The 17,513-nt window shown below is 35.7% G+C and overlaps 1 long non-coding RNA gene and 1 other non-coding gene across 2 annotated transcripts; both read left to right on the top strand.

The window, feature by feature from the left end:
* The first annotated feature begins 3,947 nt into the window (after positions 1-3,947).
* Positions 3,948-5,225, top strand: LOC149136010 (uncharacterized). Its single transcript, XR_016241319.1, has 2 exons — positions 3,948-4,762; positions 5,110-5,225. It is a non-coding gene; the product is annotated as an uncharacterized LOC149136010 (long non-coding RNA).
* Positions 5,226-16,913: 11,688 nt separating this feature from the next.
* Positions 16,914-17,017, top strand: LOC128247724 (U6 spliceosomal RNA). Its single transcript, XR_008264087.2, has one exon. It is a non-coding gene; the product is annotated as a U6 spliceosomal RNA (small nuclear RNA).
* The last annotated feature ends 496 nt before the right edge of the window (positions 17,018-17,513 follow it).

Genomic DNA, 17,513 nt, shown 5'->3' on the forward strand with positions numbered 1-17,513 from the left:
TGGATTTTAAAGGCACTACTTTTATACAGGATCTCCTCTTTATTAGACTCTTTTCTACTACACAGTATGCGACTGTAGAAGAGAAAATAATTTATCAACAAGGAAGACTCGTATATGTCAGAGTATCGAAATAGATCGTGGAATATTCGAGGGCGATCCACTCTCTCCTCTCTTCTCCTGTCTTCTCTGAAGAGCAATGGTTATTGCAGAAAGAAGCAAATCTGAAACGATAAACAGAATCAGTAAGAAACCATTAAAACGCATCTGATCAAGACAAAGCCAGATAAATTTCAGCAAATAACATACCACTGCTGTGGGAAAATGAAACAAATGGACTGATGATCACCTGAGAGATGCAGTAAACTAATACACAAAATGTATAAAGGTACAGCGTGATTGTGAACTTAAAGAGACGGAAACCTTTCTATGAACAACGCCAGAGTTTTGTTATGCTGAATAAAACCACGTTGCACAGACTGTACCATTGACGCTAGAAGATTATATAGAATCTAAAGAACAAAAAGAAGGAATTGTATGAAATCACTAAATTCGCAATCCATAATAAAAATTCCTGTACAAAAACTTGCAAATGTTGTGAAGGGTCGATCACGCCTGAGTACGTAATTGAGGCTTTGGCGGACTGCGGCGCGGGCAAGGCGCCGGGACTCGATGGTATACATTATGACCTCTATAAGAATATGCCAGATTTGTTTGGGCACCTGCTGGCAAATATCTACGCGAACTGGCAACAGAGTGGGTTCATTCCTAGATCTGTGTGCCGGGGAGTGGTGACGCTTGTCAGAAAGGACCCGAACAATGGGGATTGCATTGATAATTTACGGCCCATCACTCTGCTAAACAAAGAGTTGGAGATATTGGTCAAAGTGTTATCGAAAGATTGGCGCATGTCGCGGATGGCTTGATTGGGAAGGCACAGACATGTGCCGTTCCCGGTAGAACCCTTCAGAATAATCTCCATCTTCTACGGTACATTGTAGAGGGGGTTAATAATGATTCTGGCAAGGGAGGGGAAGTGGCCCATTTAGACCAAACAAAGGCTTTTGATAGGATGGACCATCATTATCTGGTGTCCGTTCTGACACGGTTCGACCTAGGTCTTGGCTTCCTCATGTGAATCATTGAAAGTTATCACAACATCGACTCGGGAGTTCGGTTGAACGGCTTTTTATCTAAACTGTTCAGCATCAAACGCTCGGTTTGTCAAAGGCGTCTGCCCTCCTCGCTTTTGTATGTAATGTCTCCTGAGCCATTGCTTCGGAAATTGAGCAACATCCTGAGACAGCGAGGTTGTTGAGAGTCGGTTTCAGCCAACGCCGGACGACATCACCATCAACGTAACCGAAATGTATCACCTACAGAGGGTAGGCAAGGCCATTGAGGAATACGATACAGTGGCAGGAGCAAAGGTTAATCATGAAAAGTCAGTCGGCTTGCAGCTCGGCACCTGGAGAGGCAAGTCGATGCCTCCTAACAGCGTCGTGGTAAGTTTGACGGAAGGTCCGATTAAGTTGCTAGGAGCTTGGTTTGGACCAGGCCTCCAAATAGAGAAGAACTGGGCCGAGGTAGCGAGCAGGGTGGCCCACATAGTAAGGACCTGGTCTTGGCAGTGGCTCCCCCTGAAAGGGAGGGTAGAGGTGGCCAATCTCTTCATCGCATCGGTCATCACCTACCGCCTAACCGTCGTCCCCTGCCCTGATTTGTGGTTGAGCAAGCTGGAAAGACAGCAATTCTGCTTCTTGTGGAAGGGCTCAACGCCGCTTGTAAGACGCTCAATTTGCTGGCAACAACTGTTAAAGGGTGGGCTATGGATGCCTTGGCTGATGCTGCGCAGGCACGCGCTGAGGTTGAGGCATCTGTGGATCCATCTGGATGGTGAATGGGTGCGGTCTCCGTTGGCGAAACATATGTTCCCCAAGTCCACTTGTTTCGGTGGACTGGAAACCTGATTCTATTGTAGCTCGAAGTTTGATACATGGTTTAGGGAGTGTCGTTAAGGCTCTCCGGATATTCCATCACTCGATCAGCACTTGCAGTAGTGGTTCTACCACATTCTTCTATAGAGGGCTGGTAGAGGTGAAATGTAACGATCCCTTGGGGGAAGCCCTAGGTCTTGATGATAATCAGCTGGCCAGTCTGCTCGAACGTACACCCAGGCCGAAGACACTGGATAACTTCTAGAAGTCTTTTGCATGGCAATGTTATCGAGGAGCCTTAACTGTCCGGAACAAGCATGGTGGAAATGTCCCGCACGCTATTGTTCAGTGTTCGGAGGTGTCAGATGTGTGGGTTTATGCCGAACAACTGTTGTCAAATACAGGAAGAGTACAGATATCGACTGAGTCAATAGTTAAAATTGATCCATCGGATTTCCAATCGAAAGGTGAGAATTGCTTTCTCATCGTAGTAGCAATTGCGAGAGAAAGGGTTAATAACATACATTTCTATCTCTGGCCCTGCAACACAGGGTGAACCTAAAGCATGAATGGCGAGGTGGGGCTCGTGGGATGCGATCATATCCCGCCTCCCCACTCCATTTTGTAATGTTGTCTTATCATTCGAACTCGTCATATTTATGTAAAATTTTAAAATTCATCTTTATGTCAATCCATATGTTAAATTTGAACCCATATTAAATTGTACTGTCCTCACTGTGTTGTCCCCTTTTGGGAAATAAAAAAATTGCGAAATTCTTAGCCGTATTTTGTCTCTTTTTATGTTCTAAATTCAAATTCCGCCGAGGTCGACTTTGACTTTATTTTCCTTTCAGGGTCACTAAATTAAGTACCAGTTGCGCATTGGGGTCGATCCAATCGACTGGACCCCCTCCCCTAAAATTTCAGGCCTTGTACATAGAGTAGGAAATAATATATACTTAATACACTTAAACATTTGGCACTTGTGTGCGCGCGTACTCGTATGTGTATATGTGTGTATATATACACATCTGCATATAAAAGGATTTGCATATACAATGTACTGTAGAATTTATCCTCTCTGTTCCTAATTTGATACTTACCGAATCCATTGGTCTTCGCGTGACACTCTATTGACTTTCCAAAAATATACACACACCATCTCCTGCAGAAATGTAAACGTCAAACCTCCATACTTATACGCATTGTATATTGTATCGTAATCTCATTAAGAATAATCATCTCACATGAAAATTTTAATGAAAATAATAAATTGCTGCTGCGTTGAAACGGTGACACTTGTGAGTTTTAGAAGACTTAAAAAGCATCTTCATCTGAAAGTAGTTCTTATCTTAGCGACTAGGACATAATTAGATCAGACATCAAATGATAATAAATTTGAAAAAGTTAGAAGCTGAATAAATTTTGAAAGACATACTAAAATGTGTGTCAAAATTACTAATCCTAAAAATGTTGTAATGCTATTATATCAACATCTCTATGAGAAATACACATACTTGATGTATCTAAAATGATGCCGTGAGACTGATGTCAAATCTGAGATTATAAGAGGAAGAAAATAATTTCATACATAAATCATTAAAGATCCACTGCTAGAGGCATTCTATAAAGGGAATCTAAAATAAAAGAAACAATTAATGTTTCAATTACAGAAATTAAGTGTGATAATGAACGAAAACCTTTTCATTCCGTCATTTTATTTTCTTCTTCAAGCGAGGCACATATAATGATACAGCATTCAACAGTACGAATTAACTGATGAACAAATAAAACCTGTTGAGAAATGTAAGCACGTATGTATGTACCCAAAAGGTACACAATGATATTTTTGTAATGTATACAGATGGTATGCTTATATAATGAAATGACAGCATTGTCTCATACTTCTATCATTGTGATATTGTCATATTCATTTTTAGTAAAGCTACTTTACAATCTGAACACGAACATAAACGCCGACGCATACACAGTACACAAACTGATATCTGTGTGTGTGTGTGTGTGTGTGTGCGTGTGTCTGTGTGTGTAAGTATTTGTATGAATATATGTAATATATATGTATAGATGAATATATATACGTGTGTGTGTGTGTGTGTGTGTGTGCGCGCACGCGCTCAAACGCTTTTCTATGTCTGTAGGTATACATGTATGTATAATTTACCAAAAACCAAATAAGCTCCGAAAATTCATTCACAGTGGCATATATTCGGATATCGTACACAAATACGGTTGTATAAAAATACCACGCAGCATAACATTTGTGGCCTACCACACTCAGATATTTCTCGCAGCTCATTTTTTGCTTAGTTCATGAAAACGCCTCTATTTGTATTTGTTTATAACCCATTGCTATTGGAGATAGTTTCGCTCTATTGTCGTGCTGATGGCCTCCATTAAGTCAGAGACACGTGCCCAGGATTGCTTACTTATCTCCAGGAAATATTTCTGATGTTTTTATTAATGTAGATTTCTTCAGATTACCCCTTTTCATTTGGAACTGCTTTTATTGCAATTTTGCACTTGTGTCACATCCTCCAGAGGTGTACATAATTTCAATCAACCAAAAGCTTTTGTTGTTTGATATATATGTATGCGTGTATTTTATTTTGTCTTTTTGTAGGTAAATAGGGCATGCATCACTCTGCCAAACTTTTTCTTACCTATTCCTGAGCTTGCGTTCAAAATGAGCAGCAGAAATATCCTTAGGTGCATGTTCAACTACTGACCACGCAGTCACAGTTTTTCCGGCTACATGAAATGGAGATATTTGAACCTGGAACACACATTTCAAAAACAGATATAACTAGGTATTTCTTTTTACTCAATTACATTCTTCAGTTCTATCACACTGAATCAAATTTTATTTATCGACTCGAAATAATACTAGGCACAGTTGACCATGGCTTCATTTCTGCTGAACACTGGCTCAAATACTGTAATGCAATTTCATCAGACACCATATCTATGCTAATTGTATATATGTGTGTGTCTGTGTATGTCAGAGACTGTGTGAGTGTATACGTGCATGGCCCTCCGCACATTTTTCGATTCTCCTTTCTTCTTCTTCTTTCTTCCCCGAATGTTCTCCTTGTATCCGGCGAAGGTCTATGTTAGAATGCCATGCATTCACACAATAACGTTTCCTCTCTTTCAGCATCAACGACAAAATATTAACTGTGAACTACTCTTGAACTTTCTTGGAATGATGTGATCTTTAAAACTGTAAGAAAAAAGGCAAAGATTAAACGTTTATAAAATATCTGTCCCACTGGATTCGTTATAATTCTTAATATCTCAATGTTGCAGGCCTTGTGACAAAAATTGAAATCGCTATAGTTCAATTATACTGAATTTGCAATCATTCATGACTCGTATGAGATTCATCAAACATTGTCTATGTCAATGAAACTTATTGAACACTGGAATTTATATGAACATTTGAATTTTCTAATCACGTTTTTCTTGAATCTTACCTTGCACCGTCAATCTCTCCTAAACTAATATTATTCACTATTGAAAAACAAAATATTGTCGAAACTGGTTTGGTATTTTAATAAATTTGTTACAAAATTTTAAAAAGTATATCACAAAACACACAAAACAATATTGATTAAATATCAAACTTGCTACATAAGTATTACCCGAATGATATTATTAAAGTGTATGCGGACGGTTAGACCCATTTGAGTGAAGAAATCCACTTATTAGTTATTCAGATATGTATTTTTATTAAATATTCTGTCCATAATATTTACGAAGGGAAGATTCCGAGATAGGTAAATAAAATATAAATGGGTAAGAGAAAGGTATAGGTGCCAATAAATTACGGCTGTTTCTATCCACTCTTTCATTTGATTAATGAAAACATTACATCTTTGTAAAGAAACCGTTTTCATCACATGAATACATGAACTTCAAAATAAATAATATTCAGAATGGTTTCACATAGTTTAAAATCAACAGAGCAAAATCATTTACATTGATTCCTTACTATTTCATATTGGCAGGATGGAGTTACCATAACAATGTATATTTGGTTAGAACAGAGAAATGTAGGGGTTACTAGAGTTTAAGAGGGGGGAAGGAATAAGTGACTCCACTGACTCAGATATCTATACGTCTAACAAGAAAGGGGGGCGCGGTTCAAATAGTCTAGATTTAATTTATTAAGAAGTTGTTTAATGCCTACTGGACAGTGGTAAGAAAATGAATTGTGGTCAGGTTAGCCTACTAAATTACCAATGTAGTACGTAATGGAACTACTTTTTTCCCATCTGCCTAGTACAGAGATAAAGCCTGAGCATTAGGTCCATCACATAATACACACACATACATATTAGTATATACACTGTATATGTGCACAATGACGATTGAGTTCATTACCATAAAATAATATATTGGAATAGTTTGGTCAGTTAAAAATAATTTGATGTGGCACGCATTATCTCCGCTGCAAAATTACTGAAATAATCAAAACACAATCATAACAAATAATAGAATATCCTACTACATGAATGAGGTTCTCTATATACATACATGTGTGCGTGTGCATATATATATATATACATATATATATATATATATATATATATATATATATATATATATATATATATATATATATATATATATATATATATATATATATATATATATATATATATATGAATATATGTATGCATATATATTTATATGTATATGTGTGTATGTCCGAGTACGTTTCTCTATATACACGCATATGTGCACACACTGGTGCATACCAAGAACTTTTTCTATTATATATATATATATATATATATATATATATATGTATACATATATATATATATATATATATGTATACATATATATATATATATATATATATATATATATATATATATATATATATATATATATATATATATATATATATATATATATATATATATATATATATATATATATATATATATATATATATATATATATATATATATATATAAAAAGAGAGACAGACCGACATTTCAAGGAGAATGAATTATTTTGATGTTTATCACTGTACATTTACTAAAGTTAATGAATATATCTGAATCTCACTGTTGTGCTGGAAAATTTCAGTTATCTGAGAAGAAAAACTGAGTTGTATAAAACCACCCATAGAAGTAATTCTCGCGAAAACAAGTAAATACAAATCAATAAAAATACAGTTATTATTTAATAAGACAGGGCTGATTTACATTCCAGATAAGTTATTGAATTAAATCAAGGATTAAGATAAGGCTTCTGTGAATTTTTAATCAATGAATGTTTTTATGTGGTCGTATTGACAGTCTTATATCTTCAATAATATTTAAATAGATAGGATTTCCAGTCTGACTGAAAAAGCATATATATTTATCGTACACTTTCACAGATTATTTTCAAAAATTTGATCTAGAAATTTATTTTCTAAAGCAGATGTATTTTTTCTTGAGCCGAATACACGGGGAATTAAGTAGAGCTACGGACCTCTATTGGAAAACAGATTGGCCGATTGGATAACGCGTACGTGTAGCCAGATATTGATGTATATCGGGAGTACATCCTTCACCAAATAATATTAATACATCTTTTTTTCAACCTGAGATGTTGTCATATTTTTTATGTTATTATTTTACCTGGAACAGCAGAACGCACGAACATGGAAGAAAGAAAATTCTAAAATGTTTTAAGTGTTTGTAATGGTGATCAAAAATACTTTCAGAACCATATGGAGTGGCTATATGCTATAAATACACAAAATCACTTGGTTGCATAAATTGTTTCATGTAAACATTTCTATAATATTTCAATGACGATGTGTAAAAGTTCAAACAGTACTTTTAGGATGGAACATTAAAAAAAAATTATTGGATCCAAGTTCAAAACAGGGATTGTATTGACATGAGAGAATGAAAGTCATTTTCAGCACGAGTAGAGATTGAAGCGGGCGATTTGGCATATGTAACTAATTTGCATAAGCTCCTCCGCAGGAATCCTGTACAAATGGGACGGCTCGTGCAACAAGTGCGTCCTGTATGTTCTTTTTAGTCTCTCAACAACACTTGTTTCTATATAATATCTAAGCACTTGGACACTTCCGTGGAGTATTTTAAGAATTCCCAAAAGTGAAGTAAAAATACAAAATATTACCGAATAATTAGTGACTTTAATCAATACAACTTTCATCAATATTTCAGATTGTTCGCGTTACCAATATTTTGAAAACAGAAATTTGAAGGTCATATTTTGCAGTAGAACTATATGAAATGTAAATATTATGGATGCACATACTTAATATTTGTGTTTTATTTAAACGCGTATTAACTACGGAATTTCATCCAGAGAATGTACCTTAAAGATGTCGAGTGCTAAACAAATCGCTGAATTCCTCCGATTTGCTCCGTCGGTGAACGTGAACAGCGGATATCGATATTTCATTGTTATTCCAACTCATGGGTACGGTATAATCGAGCCAACCCCGAAACGAAATAAAATCGCTGGTCTGCGGAATATATGTAAATAGTGTAATATATGTCTGTTGATGTTCAACAACAGAAGTAACACAAAATTAAGTTCTGAATATCTAATTTCTAACAATGTAAACAGTATTGATGTCACATACTCAGTGTATATGTTTTTAGTGGAATGTAGTCGATCGCAGATGAAATACCAATCACATATACTGGTGCACAGCAAGTGTTTGACAACACTTTAAAACAAAAGTTAGCGAGCAACATATTCTCTAAACATGCCTTTCACATAATTTATTAAGACAGAATAAATTAAATTGATTACTTTTCTAGGAATTCAAGTAAATAGAGTTGGACACCCCCTGAACAAGGAATAGATAATTCAAATTATAATATATATTGAAGTTTCATTGCATTGCTAGGAAAAAATAAATTTTAACATTTCTTTAACGTTGCACAATACAAAAGCCATCATTTTCATTACTACATATGTCAGGATGATACTCTGCTTAGAGGCATTAGAAGCTAGTTGCTTTCCTTCCTTTATATGAATTTGCATAGCAATTTAAGGCAAATCAACTTATTGTAATTCGTTTCCCTACGAAATTACATGAGTTATTTCAGATATTTAAATTCACAGAATTTTAACTTGATGGTATGTATGAAATGATTTTCTCTGCTGAGAAGTTGGCAAGTGCGATTTCCGTAACGATAATGCACCTCACTTCGATTCCTACACTTAAGTACTGCACTATACGTAAGTTGTTTGCATTGGTGAAATTCACACACACATACGCACGCAGGCACACACGCACACACACACTAATACACTCATGCAAATACAGACATGCACTCCCACACACACACATGTAAACATATATATATTCATGCACATATGCGCACGCACGCTCACACAAGCGCGCGCACACACCCACACACACACACACACACACACACACAGGCACATATATATATAATATATATATATATATATATATATATATATATATATATATATATATATATATATATATATATATATATAATGGCTGCTTATTTCTCTGAGATTGGTCAAATTTATGTAGACACCACTGAGGAGAATCTAAATTGGCTCGAATATCGATGAAGTCTACTCATAATTTTTCAAGCCTCGTGGAGAAACATACGAGTTTAATAATCAGAGTGGTAACATCGCACTGAACAAAAACGGTGCCGACGAGACACATATGAATGCAGAACCAACTCTTAATCAATCGTGTGATCCTTGGGAACTGTCATAACAGATGCAGAAATCCCAGTTCTGCATGGATTGATTGTAGAAAGGCATTTCATAGCATACCTCATTCATATATCTTGAAATCACTGGATACCTTCACAATGTCTCCTGTGATTTCAAACTTCCTGAAGCACAACATCTCTGTGTGGAATGCGAATCTCCAATTAAGCCACTCTAATAAAGTACTTGCCACAAAAAATATTAATGTCAACTGTGGCATTTTCCAAAGTGACTCACTTTCACCTCAAAGTTTTTGTATAGCCCTAATACTCCTTACTAGTAAACTTAATACAACAGGCTATGCGTACAAAATTGGCGACAATATAATAAGTCATCTACTTTATATCGATGACCTAAGACTCTATGGCAAAGACGATAATGAGCTTCAAGTACATTTACATACTGTGAAAGCATTTATTGATAACACCGAGATGGAATTTGGTCTTGATAAATGTGCGAAGGAAACATTTGTAAAAGGACTCGAACAGGAATAAACTAACAAATACCTCGGAATAAATTAGGACTCTTGCATAATAGTTCTGATGCAGTGCCATGCAGTGGTTCTCATGGCTTGTGATCTTAACTGATTACAAGTGTTATCATGTACATGGATTTGTCTTGGTATAAAAGATGGGCTACAGCAAATACTCTGCTCAATACTACATATTTGCTTGCCAGTTGTTTGTTCTTAACCAGTAGAGCATGTCATTTGTTCTTAACCAGTTGAGCATGTACCTATGTGCATCCCTGATCACGAGCAGAAGTAGAGGTGGAGCATCGTAGCCTTGTGTTGAGAGGACATCTTTGGGGTTTGGATAATTCACCATTGCAAAAATGGGTGTTTCATTCAACATCCTTAAACAATCCTTATTCAGAGATCTTTTGAGTAGGATGGACTACTCAACCTGAAGTAAATTCTAACTGGGCCCCACCTGTAAGGTCATGTGCTGCTTATCTTGCTATTATATTACCATATCGTGCACATATGGCTGTGATGCATGTAGATTGGTGCACCCTAATCCGACGGGTAGCCCTGATTGTTATACTCGTTAATCGCTAGTAGTAGTAAACACAATTTACTTCTGCTAACCCCAAGGGTGTGAGGCCTTTTTTGTCTCCTTATCGCATAGGAATGCGCACTGCTGATCTCTTCACCATCTGCTGAATGTATTTGCAGATCTATAGAATTTGGTCTATACACCAAGCTGCTTCTCTTCCTCCTTCTCTCAAGAATGATCACCAGTGAATGTGAGATCACTTGAAATAACAAGTAAAGGATCTAAAAATTAGAATAACCCCTTGATTACCATTCATGCACAGGGTGCAAAGGATAGTATTAAGATTTATGAAAAGAAAGAATGGTGTTAGAGGACTGATTAGTATATACCGTTGTATAAAGTGTGAAAGGAGAACGCTCACCGAGTAATTAACAAATAGCAGGTTTGTCGGAGTGCCTGAAACCTGCAGTTCATTAACAAGGCATTCAATAAGGTAATGCATTATTCCTCTTGATGGATTGGTTTGGGCTGTTGAAGTGCGTGTAATTTCTCAAGAAGTCAAAATTCACAATTACATTCTAAAACTGAGTAAGGAGGAGCCCTGTCAAGGATATTCCATTTGATGTCAGGGTTGGCATTTGGATTATGTCGTAGTATTGAAATGCAGCGGGTGAGAAAGGTAAAATCTTCTCTTTCTCCACACATGATCGCGTGCGTTTGTTGTTTATATACTTCCTTAAACGTATTGCCTCTTATGTCTGTGTTTGGTCTAGTGATACGTTCGGCTGATGTGAGGGTGATTCTATCGATTATTGCCTTTCAAATGCAGTATTTTCTTCTTGGGCACTTAGTAGAGTTTCGGAGGTTACATGTTGGGGTGTGATGTAGGTTTGTTTGCGTCATATGTAGCGTTCGATATTTGAAATGATATTAGTTAGGCTTGAGTAGTTAACTTTGGTGTAATGCACACACTCATTTTATTACGTTTAACATTCAATGCTATTCTTAGCTTATCACATAAATCATGTTCTTGGTGACTTCACGTGACATACGATTTCATACTCGTGTATATAATGGTCGAAATTCGAATTGTACAGTGCCCGGTGTCTTAATTCTCACTGTACTAGTTGAATGTCATACTTTGTCCCTCCTTCAAAATCATGATTTCACGCGACACAAAGTGACTTTCCTGTGAGATGGTATAATCAATTACATCAAACCCAGTACTTGTGTGGTACATATTTTATTAATGCCCAATATAGGTAACAATGATAGCAAGTGTGGTATTTGCACTCAAGCTATAAATGGACATTACATATCACTATATGTTTTATGCTTAGTACTTCCGGTTTCTGTAATACAACTTCTTCTGTTGATACATACAATGTAACGCTATATATTTCTTTTGTAAGTTAGATGATGTTAAATACGATTGTATCAGTTGTTTTTCTCATCGCTATGTTTCATTCTACGAGGAACATTACATTAAACACAAAACGATTAATGCAATAAAATAAGACAGAATGCAATTTATTCTATGTGACTGCAGAGATAACCAAATATATAAACAATATTATGCGCCCCTACTTTCTTATTATATTATGTGTATTCTTTTTTCTTCCTGAGAAGAGTATGCAAAATAATAGTTGAAATCATAGAAACATGGTAAATCAGAATTTTATACGATAGAAATGAAAATATTGATAAAAACTAGAGATAATTGTTTGAAATATAGCATGGAAACACTCAAGTATGGCGACTGTATTTTCAGTTGCTATGATCAGTGAGAGATTGCAAATAATCTGAAATATGCAACGATAGGCATATGCATATGCTTGTGTTATATTGAAACGCAGCCATCAATTCTGTTTTGAGATTTTTCTATCTTTGCCTAGAATATATTTCACTAAATCTTGCTTGTTTTTGCAAGTATTCGACAGACTTAAACTCTAATTTACAATAGTTATATTTCAGAGACAGAAATATCTCAAACTATATATAAAATCCTTCCGTTTATGAGACGCATTCTTGCCAGTAGATGTTAACTACACCCAGGTGCAATCCCCTCTCGTTGTCACTCCTTTTGTCAACAGGTCGTCGTTTGCAAGGAATGTAAACAGTAATTTGTCGTAAAATACACTCAATTTAAATCTCAATAGTGTGGTTCTCTTTGTGATACTGTAAATCAAATCATCGTAAAAGTGTATGAACGCATGATCTTACACAATTTATCAACCTTCTATTTTCCAAGCAACCTCTCGTAAACTCCAAAATGTTTTATTCTTCAATGTTTCAGAATTTTACTCCTTCGCACACCATTGCAAACTACTAGATCTGATGTGAGATCTCATGATAAATACATGTGTTCAGACGCTTGAAGAACAATAAATGTTTTAATCAACCCTCGAATTTTACATGACTATCTTCAAAAAGAAAAGAATACAATAAATCTGATTTCATTTAATCACCCATAATCCATAACTGGGCGACGTTTTAACATCTGATAGTATTTATCTTGCTTGTATGCCTGTCTGTCGCAGCCGTTTTATTGTTGGTTGGATGGTGTGCTCATGTGTTCGATTTATTTGTCCGGGCCATCGATCTTTAGGCTAACAAAGAGCCAAAAATTTGGAATGCATACCTCACGACTTTTTCCGTCATTTCTCTGGCCCCAAGTTGACTTCAATAAAGCACGTGACACATATCAGTCTTTCTCAATTCTATGGGCATGTTGCATGAACTAAAGCATGCCATATCTGTAACAGAAAGGTTAGTTTTGGCTAGTATAGTTTTGAGCATATTTATTCAGGGCAGAATTGCTGATAAACCATGACAAAGCTGCATATTAAACTTCCAAACTCATAGTACATTTTCTAGTTGACTCAATGAGTCTTTGACACATCTATCCTTAATAATTCTCACTTTGATCATCTTTCATCATTTGCAACGCAATGACTCTAAAATGCTTATTCCCCACTGATCTCTCAGTAAAACAAGAGCTTATAGTATGAAATGTGTTATGTTGCCGAAATGATTCTGCCATTTTCTGATTACATACGAGGGTCAGCTGAAAAGTTAATAGGGTGAACAAGATACTCTCACGCTATATGGCCAAATGAAGCTTGTTTTATCAATATAGTCTCTCGTGCAGTCAGCACACTCCCTCCATTCCTCCATTGGTGTTGCAGTGCTATGTTCCCATTGGTGAAGAATCTTTCATACTGTTAGTCAAAAATCTCATCAACAGCAGATATGACATCCCCATCACTGCAATGCTGGTTCCTGACCAAGTGCCTTTTCATATTAGGGAAGAGATAGCGAAATGGAGCCAACAGAGTGAGTGATCAAGCACAACACCCATTAAAACGAGTACTGGTGTGATGGTGCATTGTCATGAAAATAGACCCCCTCCCTCTGAGCGTCTGGTATTGATAGACTTTCCTAACTACCGCAACAAGCTGGCACAGTATTCTTCACTTATGGTGTGTTTCTTTTCATGAATCTCAATGAACACAAATCCTTTTGCATCCCCAAATTCTGTGGCCATCACATTCCCTGCATATGAAACGACTTTGGCTTTCTTTGGATCAAGCGAGGAAGAGTGTTTCCGCTGCATGGATTATCTTTTTATCTCTGGCTCAAAATTTTGAAAACAGCATTCACCCTGGGTTAGGAAACGCTCAAAGAAATCGGTTGAATGTGCCTCCAACAATGCCAGATTTTCTCGTGATGTAATCAGCCTTGTGCGCTTCTTATCAGGTGTCGGAAAGCGTAGGACCCACCGAGTAGAAACCAAATTCATTGAGCAGAATATTCTCAACTCCCTCATGGGATATACAAATGACATTGAGTACTTTATTCATAAGAAGTCACCTATCATTCGTCACCTTGAGCTGAACACGATCAATGCGTTTGTCGGTGGTAGGATTTCCAGAATGTTAAGAACTTGAGTCATCTTCAAAATTTTCCCACTGGTACTTGATAACACCATGATGCCAAACATGGTTCATTTTCAATAGAAATCGATACTAGTTACATTTGAAGTTCGCTTTGAACAGTCAGATATAAGTTTACCTAGAATGAAACGATTCCGTTATAAATAAGAATAACTGAAATTAATGCATGCAAAATTTCACAGCTCTAGCGTCAATCCTTCGTAGTCAGACTATAAACTTTCCAGCCAATCCTCGTACATACCATTTTCTGAAGATATTTTTTCTCAATTGCACCTGCTTCCGAAATTCAGATTTTCAAATCCGATAATATGAACTGCAGATAGTTTCCTTTAACTATAGTTTATGTGGAACCCCTCTTCTATCTTACTTTCTTTCTTCCTCTCCACTTGTCTGTCTCTCCCCCCTCTTTTCTCCCTATTCCCTTCTCTCTCGTTCTATACGCTCGTATCCTTTTAATTCATCACAATCTAAATCTGTTTTGAAGAGCACTATTACGACTTATAAAAATAACCTATCCGTGCGCCCATTTTAAAATTATTTCTACCTATATAGTAATTATTTTAAAAAGCCATTCTTCCTAATTATATATTTGAGCCAGCCACCACCAGAACACACTTTCAGTGGTTTTTGTAAATGCCATAAATATTTGTAGTAAATGTTAAACTCCAGTTGTAAATAAAATTATTGGCTACAAGTCAGATGTCTTTGAGTATGATGAGGTGAAGTGGAACGACACATTCAAAACACAAAATAGCCTAAACAATGAAAGTTTTTGTCTGGCAAAAATGAAGAAATATCCTGAGGTAAATTGGCGGTATACTGAGAATCGAACTTTATTTTCAATAGTAACGCAATAGCAACACGGACTTCAAAGAAAAATATTACAAGTAACTTCAATCAGCATTTTATCTGATAGCAAAACGGAACAAAACATTTTGAAAAACCAGTAAAATGTACTCTTACGATAAAGAAATACACACTAAACAGTGTATTTGCTTTCTTTATTAGAGGCCAGCTTACTGGTTGTTTCGAGCGTTACATATGTGTCAACCAATTTTTATTAAATTGTCTACATATAAAGGATAGGAAATTTTTCGTAAATACAAATGACAACACAGTTATTGACCATTGTGACAGAGACACTGTTATTCATGTACAACGTTTTGTACTTTATCACATTTTTTTGTTCTTCTGGCTCACATGTCAAAATGAAATAATTGGCAAAATGCTGATACGCGGCATCCTAACCAAACTTTTGTTCTATAACACTACACTACAATTTTAATCATTCCATATGCTGCTGGCTTTGTGTCGAAAGCTGTTTGTTGATTATATACATAACAGGTCCTGGAGATATTCTCTCAGCAGCATCTGTTTTAGTTAGGCCTGTCTGCATTCATCAAGTGTTAAATGATTTGTGATTCGTGAAATCCAATAATGTAAGCGGGCCTCCACACTGCGCCTTAAGCATCCACAGGTAGTTTTTCAGTGCTATCACATTTACTCGGTAAACCACTAAATTTTGAAACTCACAACCACTCTCTCTCTCTCTCTCTCTCTCTCTCTGAGAGATCTACTCATCTTCAAAAATATAGAATAATATTATTTCAAAAGCAAAGAATAAAATTAAGAAAACGATGTCCATTTTGAAAAATAATTGCTATACATATATACATACACATATATTTTTTATCCTATAATTAAGATATAGTTTTTACATGTGGTCGGAGTTCCAACACTAGGCGTAAAGTCACTAACGGTGCTCAAATCATACTATTAACAGAGTTATTAGAATAGCACCACTGCACAAATGAGAGGTACAGCATGAATCTTTTCAATTTGATGCAAAAAGAAAACGAAAAATAAAGCGTACAATACTCAGTATAACTATGATCAATTAAATGCAAAGGTATGAAGATTACGACTATTAAAATTTAAAGTGATACTTCACTGCCGAAAAAGCACAGATAAAACAGAAAATATTCAAGCAAACATGAGAGCTTTACATTTTGTATGATTTTTATTTTACTAATATACACAGGTTGCACTAAAACAAAAACTGAGAATATTCTCGTCTAAGTTTTCTAGTGACATTAAACCTGATATAACAATAACGTTGAGCTACAGTTCACAACATAACAACATAACTGAAGAAAATACAATCGCGAAGCCCCCAATTACAAAACAGAAAATAGGTAATGGAATGACAAATATAGGACAGAAAACATTAAATGTAAAACAAAGAATTTAACTATGTACTAGCTACAACGTTACATATTCTAAAATTCGAATGATATAGAGATTAGCATGGCTCCTATGGAAAGATGACGAGCAAAATCGTGAATCGTTCCATATCGTAAGGTGGTGCTCCAGCATGGTCGCAGTCAAATGACTGAAAAACGTATAAGAATAAAGGAATTTATATACATCACTTTCTTTCTTTCTTTCTCTTTGGTGATGAAAATAAATTCAAAATTCATCTCCCTATTAATTTACGTTAACCTATACTATCAAAATTTATGTTTTTTGTATTAGATTTTATCATTTTTCAACAGTGCTATTACAAAGTTAACAGCTCATATTTTAAAGTGAAGTGTACACATTTTATCTCATTCCAAGAGAAAATCTATCAAAAAAAGTATATTCTTTATAATTATATATATATGGGGCTTCCACCTCAACAAAAAAAAATGTTTGGCTGGCGTGTGCCAATAGGACATATGATTAATATGTATTGGTACAAACTGACAGAGTCTCCAGTTGCTTATTAAAATTTCGGCTAGAAGCCAGTTTTGAATGAAAGTAGTTAGATGAAGTGGAACACTAAGCATAAAACCATATATATAGAACACATA

The sequence above is a fragment of the Octopus bimaculoides genome, chromosome 4 (genome assembly GCF_046866305.1).
Source record: "Octopus bimaculoides isolate indiv1 chromosome 4, ASM4686630v1, whole genome shotgun sequence".
Lineage (NCBI taxonomy): Eukaryota > Metazoa > Mollusca > Cephalopoda > Octopoda > Octopodidae > Octopus > Octopus bimaculoides.